Consider the following 14,278-nt stretch of genomic DNA (forward strand, 5'->3'; position numbering starts at 1 on the left):
CAGGTCAAAGAGGGCTTTAAATGTCACAAGAGTTTGTATTTTATTCTGTATCCAAAGGGAGTTTTAGGAGATGCTTCAGAGAAAAGTGGCCTAGTCTCTGCTTGTCTGAAGGTAACCTGGATGATGTCACAAAGGATTAACTGCAGAACAGAAAGACCGGAGGCCCAGATGCTAGTTAGGCATGTGGCAGGATGATTTATTGTGTTTTTCCTATATTGTCCTATCTGCCCTGTTTCAAGAAGAAAGTCAGTATTTTCTATGCCCCTCTTGTCTTAGTGAAATTTATATTAAGACCCAAAGTGGACTCACCTGCAAGTCATTTCCTCTCCTGTCTTTTGCAAAAAGAGTAAGTCCAATGAGGAGGTTATGTCAGATATGTTAAAGGAGAGAGAAATGGAAGTGAGAGCCATCGAGAGACAGAGAGACCTGGCCAGAGCTGGAGGAAGGCTGGACGTGAGGTGAGGCGAGTGGAGAGGCATGGTCCTCTTGGGGCACTGCCACAAGGACGTGCATGGCTTCCCTGTAGGCCCAGGACACTTACAAAAGCCTGGAAAGGGGACTCCAATAATGACAGAGATTGAATATCTCACCAGGACAGGAACTCAGAATCAGGCTTATGTTGACTGAAAAAGTAATTTTTTCAGCAAACCAGCAATATTTCATATAAATGTTGTAATTTGTAGTCTCGGATTCATGTTACTACACAACATAATTGCAGGAGACCTAATGAAAGATTCTGAGAAACTAAAGTAGTCAGCCTGGGATAAGAAGGCAAGAAGGAGACAGAGGTAAGAACTGACTAAAACTGAGAGGGGATCTGAAGTGAGGGAAGAGGAGGACTGATGTGACTTTGAAGTCTTTAACCTGGGTGACTGAAGGACTACAATTTCCTTAGCCAAGAGGAAACATGGAGGAAGGTTTAAAGGAGAAAGTAATAATTTAAATTGAGTTAGAAGTGCTGGTAATAAATCTGTGTGTAAATCTTTCACAGGAACTTATAAAAAGAAGACTGGAGTTGAGAAAAGATGTAAGAGTTGCAGATCTTTTGAAAAGGCTCAAAATCATTAAGATAAAACCTGTATTTGTTGCCGCAGGATAAGACAATTTCGCATGCACTAAGAATGAAATGCGAAAAGAGCCAACGATTAAGCATTATATGCAAAGGGAGAATGGAGAAGGAGATGGCATTGAAGGGGATTTAGAAGGAGCCAAGGGCCATCAGAGAGGTGGGAGAACTAGAGAAGGTGGAGTCACAGAGGCCAAGTGCACAGAGGGCCTCTAGCCATCTGTTACTTGAAAAAGAGAAGCTTCTCCTAATAAAGAATTAGTGGGTGGGGAAGCTAGCGAGGCCGAGAATGAAGTAGTTGTATTTGTTTCCTAGGGTTGTTGTAACAAAACACAGCTGACCCCTGAACAACACGGGTTTGAACTGTGAGGGTCCACTTATATACAGACTATTTTTAATACGTATACTATTAATGTTTACAATCCATGGTTGGTTGAATCTGTAGATACAGAATCCAAGGATATGGAGGGCTGACTATGAGACTTGAGGATCCACAGATTTGGATATCTGCGGGGTATCCTGGAAGAATCAATTCTCCACGGATACCGAGGGACAACTGTACAGCAAATTTGGTGGCCTGAACAACAGAAGTGTATCCTCTCACAGTTCTGGAGGCTAGAAATCTGAAATCAAGGTGTCACCAGCATTGGTTCCTTTTCAAGGCTTTGAGAGAATGACCTGTTCCAGGCATCTCTTGTCTCTCTTGGCCTTATAGACGGCTGTCTTCACCCTCTGTCTCTCCACATCATCTTCCCTCTATGTGTGTCTGCCTCTGTGTTCAAATTTCCCTTTTTTATAAGTCATATTGAATTAGGGTCCACTCTAATGACCTCATCTTAACTAATTATATCTGCAATAACCCTACTTTCTTCCAAATAAGATCACATTTTGAGAGGCTGGGGGTTAGGAATTCAACATATAAATGTTGCTGGACACAATTTAATCTGTTATAATAGTCATGAAAAAGGTGTAACAGTGCCTTAAGGTGAGCAGCAGTGTTTATGTTTTCTATTTTGTGAGGGACTAAAGTATAATTAAAGGAAGAAGAGAGGGGGACTGAAAATGAGGTCCTAAGAATGAAGAGAGGTAAAAAATGAAGAGATGGGAAAGGTGGGATTTAAAACAGTGTATGAAGGCTTAAATTTGGAAAAGAGGGGAACTGGAAATACACTGGGAGATGAGAAGTAAGAGACAAAAAGGACAGAGAAGAAAAGACCAAGCAGTTTGACTTCATATGACTAAGTGACTATGAAGTTAGAGAAAGCCTGGCTGAGAATTCTAAGAGAGCCTCAAAGTTTTGGACTGGTTGTAGGGGTGACATAAGCAGGGAATTAATGGCTGATAAAGAAAAGAATGTGTAAGGCTAACTGATAATAGATCATTTACTTTTTAAATAGGTCTAGTCAGAAAATTGTGCTAATTGTTTCATCTTGTTTGAGAAGTAGGAAGAAACAGAAAATGGGCAATTGAGTTTGCTTACAAATAGCCTTGGTCTGTGCTGAATAGTACAAAAAGGGAAGCCAGGAAGGGGTGAAAGGAATGGGGGTATGATGAGAGCACTTTGGGTGATGCCATGGAAACAAATGTGGCCACAGGAGGGGGAAACTGAAATAAAGGCCTTTGAAGTAAAGAATGCCATGGATTACAGCAACATAGATGGACCAGGAGATTATAGTCAGTGAAGGAAGTCAGATAGAGAAAGACAAATATCACATGATATCACTTATACGTGTAATCTAAAAAATAATACAAATGAATTTATTTACAAAATAGAAACAGTCTCAGAGACATAAAAATAAATGTATAGTTACCAAAAGGGAAAGGGGGGAGGGATAAATTAGGAGTTTGGGATTAGCAGATACACACTACTATATATAAAACAGATAAACAACATCCTACTGTATAGCACAGAGAACTATATTCAATATCTTGTAATAATGAAAATGAAGTGAAAAGAATGAAATGAAATAATGAAAACGAATACGAAAAGGAATTTTATATATATATACATATATATGTATATATATAATCACTATGTTGTGCTCCAGAAACTAACACAACATTGTAAATTTACTATACTTCAATTAAAAAAAAAAAGAATGCCATGGAAATCTAAGGCCATGGCACTGAATGTCACCAAATGGATGCTGAAGTAGCACAGGAAAGTTGTGGGGATTTAAGGCATGACTGTTTTAAGACATAAGAAAATGTCTTTCCAGGATCCACCTCAAATAGATTCAATTTCAGTATTATCATTATGATAGTAATATTACCTTGGGTGTAATAGTAGCTATAAGAAGCCATGCTTTGTGGGGAATTTTTATTTAAGGGCTGACAAATGACAAAAAGAAGAAGGGAGGAGGGAAGAAGAAAACGAAGAGGGAAAGGAGAAAGGGGATGAAGAAGAAGAAGAGAAAGAAAAGAATATGTATGAGGAATTTTTGTAAAAGTCATTAACTTACAAAAAACAGGAAAAAATTTTCTGGGCATTTAAACTTAATGAGCTGGTGAAGATTCTGCAAGCAATGACAGTAGGCAGTTTTACACCTAGTGATCATAGAGTACACTATTTTTTATTTGCCTTCTTAACTCATCTCCTTCTTAGATAGGCATAAACATTTCTAGAGACTTTCTAAGCTAAATTTCCCTTGGACATGAAGGTATATGGTTCACTAAGCTTTGAATTAATGTGTAAGTTAACGCTAGAGTAGGGTCACCAAGTGAAAAACCCCACCATTTTATAGATTTTCCCAGTGCTTGCAGGCAAATTCAACCCTATTTATACATATTCTGCCTGTTAGTAATGAAATTGTTTCTAATTTATGTTCTGTGGAAAATGACATCTGCTTTTAATTAGGAAGTTCATTAAGAAATCAGACAAGTAAAACAAATTATTCGCTAAAATGAAGACAGAGGAATTGAAATGCACTAATGCAGGTGTCCCTCCTGTTTGGAGACTCACTTAATTTCTGCCTTGAGACATTTCAGATTCAGACACCATTTTATTTTTTTAAATTAGATGAAACATTATAAAAGTAACAAACTATGCTTCGTTTTGCAGATTTTCCTTATAATCATCAGAGATGACGTGAGCTGATTTACTGAAGCAATATGTTTTTAAGTGATTTTACCATTTTTTTGCATACCTTCAATGAAGGAGTTTGGGGATGTAATGGAAGTTCAAATAGAATAGTCAGCTTCTTTATACAGGTTAATATATACCACAATAAGAAGAGAATAGCTCAACAATACTTGTGAAATAAAATACTTTGAAAATATTTGGACAACCTGGGAATGATTATAGGAAGTCTAGATATTGCTACACACTTCCTGAACCACTCAAGAGACCTACAAGTAGCTCCTTTTGTACTAAATAGTTCATATAAGTGCTACTTCTGTGGAAATATTTCTATTCAAAAAAAGGAACAATCAGAAAATTTAAATACTTGTCTTTTGATCTTCAATTACCTGAATAATAAATGCAAGCAAGGAAAATAGAATTGCAACAGATCAAGTTCTAAGCTCAGACAATCATGTCCATACCTTAACAGACTCAAAGATTTATTTAGACTTACATCTCTTCCAAGTTCTTACAATGACCCAATATTTCAACTCCATCACTTAAACTCTCTTTCATTCTTCTGCAGTTCTTTCCTTCATAACCTTTGTTACCCAAAGGATAGTCCAGAGACCAACAGCATCAACATTATATTGAAATTTATTAGAAATGCAGATGCTCAAGCCCTACCCTATACCTGGTTAATCAGAATCTGCATTTTAAGATCCCCAGGTAATACATGAGTGCACTACAGAAGCTCTGTCTAAAACACACTGAAAGAATGGCTTTTTAACAATCAAATGAGCAAGAGACAAATGACTATGGAAAGGGACATTTGCAGATGATAGGATCTTATACACAGAAAATCCTAAGGAATCCTCAAAAAACTATTAGACCTGATAAATTAATTCAGCAAAGTTTCAGGGTACAAGATCAATGCACAAAAATCAGTTGGGCTTCTATAGATTAGTGATGAATCATCTGAAAAGGAAATTAAGAAAAAACAGTTTCATTTACAATAGCATCAAAATGAATAAAATACTTAGGGATAAATTTAACCAACGAAGTGTAAGACTCATACATTGAAAATTACATAAGACATTGTTTAAAAAATTATAGAAGACCTAAATAAGTGAAAAGACATCCTGTGATCATGATCAGAAAATCTAATATTGTTAAGATGGCAATACTCCCAAAGTCATCTACAAGTACAATGCACTCCCTATCAGAATATTAATGGCCTTTTTTTTTTTTTTTTAAGAAATAGCAAAGCTGATCCTAATATGTAGAATTGCAAGGGACCCTGAATAGCCAAAACTATCTTGGAAAAGAACAAAGCGAACTCACTCAGATTTCAAAACTTACTTCAAAAACTAGAGTAATCAAAAACTATGTGGTACTGGCATAAGGACAGGCATATATATCAATGGAATAGAAGTGAGAGTTCAGAAATAAAGCCATACATCTGTGGTCAATTCTCTCCATAAGGATTCCAAGACCATTCAATGGGGAAAGAACATAGTCTCTGCAACACTGCTGGAACAGCTGTGTATCCATACGTCAAAGAATGACCCTTCCTTCACATCATACATACACATTAGCTCAAAATCAAGCAAAAACCTAAATAGAAGAGCTAAAAATTTTAGCAATAAAATTCTTAGCAAAACATAGAAGTAAATCTTTATGACCTTGGATTTGGCAAAGATTTCATAGATATGACATCAAAAGCAAAAGCAAAAAAATTTAAAATAGATAAATTTGACTTCATCAAAATAAAAAACTTCTGTTCAGAAAAAGACATTACAGGCAGAGGGCTTGAAAAGACATTTCTTCAAGCAAGATATTCAAATGGCCATGAAAAGATCTTCAACATCATGAGTTACTGGTTATTAGGAAAATGCATATAAACTACCACAATGATATAATACTTAACACGCACACTCTAGGATGCTAGAAAAAATAAAATAAAATAAGAACAGAAACATAAAGTAAGTTTTGGTGAAGATGTGGAGAAATTGAAAGCATTGTACATTGCTGGTGGGAGCACAAAATGGTGCAGCTGCTGTGGAGAATAGTATAAATGATTCCTCAATGTATTAAATGTAGAAATATCATATGACCCAGCAATTTCACTCCTATGTATATACTCAAAAGAACTGGATGCAGGTATTCAGACAAAAACTTGTGAATGTTCGTAGCAGCATTACTCACAATAACCAAAAAATGGAAACAATCCAACATCAAGTGATGGGCAGATAAACAAAATGTAGTATATTCATACATTGGAATACTATGCTGCTGTAAAAAGAATAATGTACTGACAGAGGCTACAACATGGATGAATCTTGAAAACATGCTAAGTGAAAGAAATCAGAGACAAAAGGCTACTTACATGATTCTATTTATAACTTACTCAGAATAAGTAAATCCATGGAAAGTAGATTAATGGTTGTCAGGGACTGGGGGGAAAAAGGAATAAATTGGCTGTTTGTGGGAATGGCATTCCTTGTTAGGGTCATGAAAGTGTTCTGCAACTAGATAATGGTGACAGTTATATAATATTGTGAACTTACAAATGTCACTAAAGGTAGCTTTTATGTTATGTTTATTTTACCACCATTTTTTTAAAGCCTATATTATGTTGTGCTTGTGTGAGGCATTGTGCTAAGTACTATTGTATAAGAACACAATTAATCTTCACAACAGTTGCATAAATTAGGTACAATTATTTCCATCTTTCACCAAAGGGGGAACCCAGGTTCAGATATACAAGAAATTTGCCCAAGAGTACATCAGAAGTAAGCAGAGATGCTGGAATTTAACTCTAGGCCCTGGGAGTATACATTCACTCCACTATCATAATCTGAGATACTAGTATTGCTCCCTCAAATAATGTATGATATAGCTACATGGCTGAATAACACATAATCATTAATAAACATATTTAAAATATGCATTCGAATGGAGAAACGCTTATGACATAGTGCTATGTGGAAAAATCACACTGCAAAACAACACATACACAGTTTTATATATAAACATACACACATACAGTGTATACATACCACATAAACACACAGTTTTGGAATATTTCATTTTTGTATGTTTTATATCTCCTCATTTTCATGCATACCCACACACTATGAATAATTTTATTTTTATTTATTTTTATGTATTTTCTAATTTTTCAAAAATGAGAATGTATTATGTAATCAGAAAAATAAAATAAGAAACATTTTTAAAGAGTCACATTCTTGTAGTGGTTCTATTGATGATAATTATGCATTTAAATTATTCAAATAAGCTTGCAAGAGATTCTGCTTTACTTCCTTATCTCATAGATATATACACATTTTATAACTTTAAATTTGACTTTTTCCTCTGAATAAAGTTTTCATGGGACCTAAGCATTGGTATTTTTTAAGATCTCCAAATAATATAATTTGAAGGAACTTAAGGCCAAGATCACAAATCCAATTTATGAAATCACTCAGCAACAACTGGAAAATATGTTCAGTGACTTAGAAAATCAGATTAGATGATGAATCATGGAAGATGGTTTTAATCTTGAAGCCAAGGAATGTGAATTCTACTATATTAAAACATTGAAGATGATGTCTCTTTACACCATTTTCATTTTCAGTTTGCTTCTCTCCCAGAACTTCAAAGATTATTTGTTAATCAAAAATTTTATAAACAATTTATAGTAATCTATGAAAATTAAAGAGAACTGGATATACATGAGATATACGGGAAAATCCTCTAAGTCAGTGTCTCTTAAACATTTGTGTGAATGTAAGTTATCTGAGGGAATTTGCTAAAATGTAGATTCTGATCCAGTAGGTTTGGTGGGTGGAGTCAGATTCAGCACTTCTAATGACTTCTAGATGCCACTGTCTGGGATCCACACCTTGAATAAGACTTTAAGTTTCCTGTAAGCCTTTAAAATGGGCATTAATAACATCCATCTCAGGAACTACCATGCCCCATCCAAAGTTACTCTCATTCAAACTTTAGTAGTTTCCTAATAGACTTTTCTGTCTTCAATATAACTTCTTCTCATTCTTATCATTTACATTTTCCCCAATGTAATCTTCTAAAATGCAAATCGGTTTAAGCTGCTACTCCATTTAAATTGTACATTATTGCTCATAAGGTCTTAAATCCAAATGCTTACAGGGGCCGGGCACAAAATGTAAATGACTGAAACAAAGGTGGGAGAGGAAGGTAATGAGGAATGGCGGGGACTGTGGCATACTGAAGTATACATGCCGTTTCTAAAGGAACTAGCTATTACTAGGCTCCTGGCAAGAGTTATGTCTATATGGAAAGAGGAGCATGACATTGCCAGGTCTTCCATTTTTTAGAAGAAATAGGAGGTATGGACTTCATTTTTGATAAAAACTTCAATATATTAAGATTGGCAATGATTTTTTTTTTTAATCTTGATTCCCCAAACCACATAAAATCTCTGGGCATGAGTTCCAGACTTCAGGATTTTGTCAAAGCCCCTGTGTGATTCTAGTGTGAACCAGTTACAAAGGGCCTGAACTGAACCAAGGGTTGACACTACAGAAGTTGGGGGGATCCATAGTCCACCACAATGGTACGAAAATTACTTTACATTGAAAACAGCTAAATAATTAGTAGCCACAGAAAGAAGTATTATCTAAACTTAAGTGGAGCCTCCCCAAAATACAGCTGCCATTAACCCCTTTCCAGGGAGTCTCCTGATTGAAAGAAGACTGACACTTAGCACCAGGAAGTATGAATTCAGTGGCCATAAACCCTCTCACTGGGAAGCTTCCAGCCAGGAAGAAGACAGGCTGCTCATTCCTTAATAATCAAAAAGCCCAATAAAACCTCTATACTCTCCTATTGAGGCTCTAAAAACCTTCCTATTGTTAAATCGATCTTTATAAAACTTTACTTTGGGCTATTGCATAGTTCTCCATTACTGGTACCTCCTATGTGCACTGTGTGAAAATAAACCTTGCTTTCACTCCTGTTATTGTCAGTTAATTTGCAGGGTCCTAATCACTGGACCCAAATTGGAAGAGGAAAATTTTTCCTCTCAACAGAAGTACAGGTTGGTTCCTGAAGGCAGTTCTTGTGTGAACATTATTTTTGATATATATAAGAAGGAATGATTATGCCTCCTCAAAGGAGATAATAAGGAAGTTTTGTGAACATATCATTTTGATATACCCTATAATCAACTCTGAGCTCCAAAGTTTGAATTCAAGCCTTGGGGCATCAAATTGATATATGATTAAAATCTAAAAGGACCTAAGGTGCTTTATATTCATCCATATCTGCTATTTCTTTATCTGTTACATATGTAAGAGGAAAATATTTTTCAGTATTTAGTAAAGGAAGTATAATTTGATACAATTACTCATAGTCAAAGGTTGTATTAAAAAAAAAAACCTTTAGTTCAGTTATTTCAACACATACTGAGTAAGATATTACATTTATTAGGAGATGTGATAATTGTCATATTTCTTATTTGAATATATTCCAGAAAGAAATAATAGAGTAATTTTCAAAGTTTATTTAGAAAGAATTTACTGAGTAAACTAACAGGCAATACAGAACAGCTCCCTGCTGTTCGATTTAGCTGTGGGGAACAGAAACACCTACTTTCTCTGTGTTACCAGATTATTTATATGAGGTTCACTAATGAATCCGCAGCGTGAGGTCTTATTTCTATGTTAAATCTCCTTTGAAAGAAACATCCCCCCTTCTTCTCCTCATACCCACACTCAAAAAAAAAAAAAAAAAAAAAAGTCCAAAGTGTAATATGCTGCTTCCCATTTAAGGACATATAAAATTGGATTCCTTCTCTAAGAACAAGGAATGACGTTGAAAAACCACAGATGAAAACTATTTGAATGTTTACACAGTGGGTGGGAAAGGGAACATTTTTACATTTTTGGAGCCACTGCTAAAATGTGAGTGCCTGCCCAACTATTTTCTAGTTGAGTTTGTCATGGCTCCTCCTTACAGGTCAGGAAGGTGAGGCTGAGAGAGGGTAAGTGTACCCAAGACTGCAAGTGAGTGACAGCAGGAATTCCAACCTGTGTTTTTCCTATGTAGGTGCAACCCAATATAGCATTGTAATCTTTATATTTAGAAAATCTGTTAATCCAGGTGGGAAGAGGTTAGTAAAGGTGGCTAAGGAAAATAAAGGTTTTTAGGTCCTTTCAGAAGTCCTAACATTATAAACAAGACCAGCTTTATGGACAAGTGACTTGTGTTTAGAAGGCCTCACACTTAGATTAATGCCCTGCTCTTGCTGTATTGAAATCTCAGTAACTTTTAAAGAAAGGCCTCCATATTTCCATTTTAAACTGGGTCCCACAAATTATGTAGCTTGTCCTTCCTACAAAGGCCAACAAAGTGAGGGTAAAGTTTATAGATAAGAGAACCTTCCTTTAGGAGACAAAAGATGGCTGGCTTGCAGTGTCAGGGCCACATGGATTTCTGGAGTAAAATGAGATGGGATGTTCTAGACCGGAGATATACTAGGGGAACACTTCCTGGGTATGATGTTTTCTTTCCCCATTTGCCTGGCCATTGCCTGTCAATGTACCTTCTCAGGAAACAAAAGAGTAGCCGCAGCCCAGTACCAGCCAGAGGAGAGAAACATCAGGATAGCACTGCAGTCTGACCACAGCTCATATATGAGAGGTAAGCAACATGACCTGTTTCTGAGTGTGCCCTCTTTAACTCTCCACCACGTGAGCTAGGAAGGTATGGGAAACGGGTCTTGGAACAAAGCAAGGTCCAGAGTCCAATCAGTGGGAGATCCCCCAAGGGGTCCCCTCCTTATATGTGTCTGGGGTAGAGAAGAAACCTAGAAATGGTTGAGCTCTAATTGTAACAACAAGAGCTCTCCGCACTTAGAGGCATCTCCTCCAACCCCCACTCCAATTCACCCAGAAAAGGACAAGTTCGAGCACTGGCTGTCACACCTCCCTTGCCTTACCAAGTGAAGCTGCTGATATCCAAGGGAATATTGACTCACAGGGAAAAATAACATCTGGTCACAAGCAACACACTGAAATACCTAAATCAGAGGACACAGAATGAAAACACTGGACAGACCAAAAATTTAATAGATGAATAAAGCTCATCTTAGGATATAAAGAAGGACATGAGACTGTTGAAGCAGAAAAAAAGTCATGAAGAAGACTCAGTGTGAGGGATTGGGTATGAAAAATGTAATAGCTGAAGTGAAGAACTCAGCAGAAGGGCCAAATAGCAGAAGGAATGCAGTAGAAGAGTCAATGGACTAGAAGATGAGGTATTAGAAAGGATAAAGAAATGAGAGGTAATTAAAATTATGAAGGGTAGAAGTAGGGCATCAATATTTACGTAGTAGGATTTTCCAAAGTTATTCTGCATCTATGAATTGCCATAATGAAGAACACAAAGAACTATGTAGGCCAGATGCAACTAGTATTGTGGGAAGAAACATGATGAAATCCATGCCTTAATACCATTAATGCAAATTAAATGTATATATATTATATATATATACATATATATATATGTATATATTTTAGCAAAGGGAATATGTCTAAAGACTCATATTGAACCCATTAGAGTAGGTGCCTGTGAGAATGGGGATGTGAGGAAGACAGAGAATGAAGGGCCAAGAAAGTGGCCAACCCAGAGATTTAGGATGAATTAGAGAGTTTGTGTTAACTACATGCTGAGGGCCAAACATTTAAAAATAAATAATGATAATGGATGGCCAGATAGATAAGTCATTACCTGAAGTCACCAGAGAATCACAGAGAGAAACTAAAAGAATGTTTCTTTCTTCCACACAGTTAAAGACTTAGAAAACAGACGTGAATTAAACATCCTTTTCAATACCAGGCACTGTCTGAGGTGCTGGGAATACCAAGATGAATGAAATACTGTCCCCAGACTTAAGAAATGTTGCTATTTTCCCAGTCTAGTGACATCCAATTTCAGCCAGCTCTGAGAAGGTGTTTTTCACAAGCGTGCTGCTTTAAATTTAACAAGCATAACTATTATTGTAATCTATATCCTCTCTTTCATGGGACTGAAATATAAAGGGAGTTTTGAGGCCACCTAGGCTCACCTTCCACGGCCTCAGAATTCTTTTCTATTTTCCAAGCTGTGAAGTTTCCTTCCTTGTAACGAACATGCACTGTTAGCACTTCTCTTCGGAACAGTGTGGATAAGTATTACCTCTGAGACAACGCGTCTTCTCTGGTTTGAACATTGCTAGGACCTTCAACTCTAGTCATAGACAAACTGATCTGGTCATTGTTTTGCCTTATTCCACCTGATTCAGGAATGATCACCCTCGCCTAACCAACCACTCATACTCTATCCATCTGCTCAAAAACCCCATCCTTCTGGAAAGCCATCTTGGATCACTCCAGAAAAGAGTGTCACTCCCTCTTCCACATTTACACCAATGGGGTCTCTCTCAACCCATGTGACTCAGGGACCTCTGCTGCCCTGAATAACCAGTTATCTTGCCATTGGATTGTATAGTGTCCCAAATGGATGACAATTGTCTTAAAAAAACTTTTTATCAACAAGTTATGTTTGAGCATTCATCTCTAAATAGATATTTGATGTGTTGATAATCTGTAAAGATGGTATTGAGACTGGGGGTTCCATAGGTCAGCCCATAGTTGAAGGAAAATTTTATACCATAAATAACACTTCACGGGAAGTAATAAAACAGGAACTCCTAGCAAAGGAAACATACTTTTTTTTTAGAAAATAAATTTAATTTCAAGGATGCTATAGAAAAGTAGGCTTCTCTGCCTCAATTTCTAAAATCAGTTTGGCTCAAAAACTATTTACTGAGTGCATGGGACTGCATGAGATCTGGTAACTGGTTCCTGAGAGGCTCGGGACCCTGAAAGGAAGTAGTCAATCTGTCTGAGTACAGTGGTGCTTTTCAGGAATTCACACCCGTTTTGTTTTTTTTTTTTTTTAATAATATTTGCTTGGGTACTCATATGGCTTAGCTTACACATGTAATTAAAATGTGTAATCCTGCAATATGAATTCATCCACAGAATGAAGTATTTTGCAGTTAAAGGATATTAGGCTACACAGGAAAATATTTATGACAAAGTTAAAAATGAAAAAAAAGCATGACTCTAATGCTATGTATTTCTAGGGCTGTGAATGGAAAAACTGAAAGGAAGTACACAAAAATATTAATAATGGTTATCTTAATGATCATCTGAGGGTTGCAGGATTCACTTTTATTTTCCTTTTATTTTTTACAGCTCTGAAATCTTCTATGATGCATATTATATAAGAAAATATACACTATTAAAAATGTATTTCTTAAACCCCTTGTGCCTACAACATAGGGATAATGATGGAAAGAATATGTTTTTCTATTTATGCGTATCAGAGCTACAAAGGTGAACTGTAAACTATGATATAAGCTAAACTGAGATTCTATGTTCACAAATATTCCACTCCAAACTGTCCTCAAAGCTGTGAGAAACCATGATTAAATCCACAGTTACAGTGAGTATAACCCCAAAGTATATCTAAATTATGTGTATACAGTGTTTTAATTTATTTGTTTTAAAGGAAGCTACCATCCTATGCATTCAGGTCATCTACTGTACTTAGCATTTAGGAATTTTGATAGCATTTTCATTGATAAAACATGAGTTTCACATACACAGAATAAACTGCTATAAAACTTCAATAAAAATTAATTTTCCAAACAGATAAACTAAATATTGAAAATTTTTAAAGAACTTAAAAAATCACCAGCTGTCACAGTCTTCTGTAACTGAATCTTTATCAGTCAGGCAAATACTCAAACCACACATTCAGAATACCTCTGTATACTGCAGTGTTCAAAGAGAAGCGAAAAAACGACAAATGAAAGCATCACGATCCATAGAAGGTGATTTAATTCTAGATAAATGCCATCGGCTGCCCCCTCTGCCCCGACTCCTCCAAATCCCATCCTCCCAAACATGAAAATATTTATTTGCTTTGTCTTCTTTATGCTCAACTATTGTTAAGTAGTGTTGGCCCCTTGCTTTCCAGAGCTTCGTGACTTAGCTGTACCTACAACTATCAACCACACAAGACATTAATAACAGAAAGTTCTCTAAGTCTTG

At 36.2% G+C, this 14,278-nt stretch overlaps 1 protein-coding gene across 8 annotated transcripts in view; it reads right to left on the reverse strand.

The window, feature by feature from the left end:
* The window catches only part of CCDC141 (coiled-coil domain containing 141), a 194,972-nt gene that overhangs the window by 95,962 nt on the left and 84,732 nt on the right, over positions 1-14,278 (reverse strand). The gene's annotated exons all lie outside the window — the stretch shown is intronic.

Source organism: Camelus dromedarius, chromosome 4 (assembly GCF_036321535.1).
Source record: "Camelus dromedarius isolate mCamDro1 chromosome 4, mCamDro1.pat, whole genome shotgun sequence".
Taxonomy (NCBI): Eukaryota; Metazoa; Chordata; class Mammalia; order Artiodactyla; family Camelidae; genus Camelus; species Camelus dromedarius.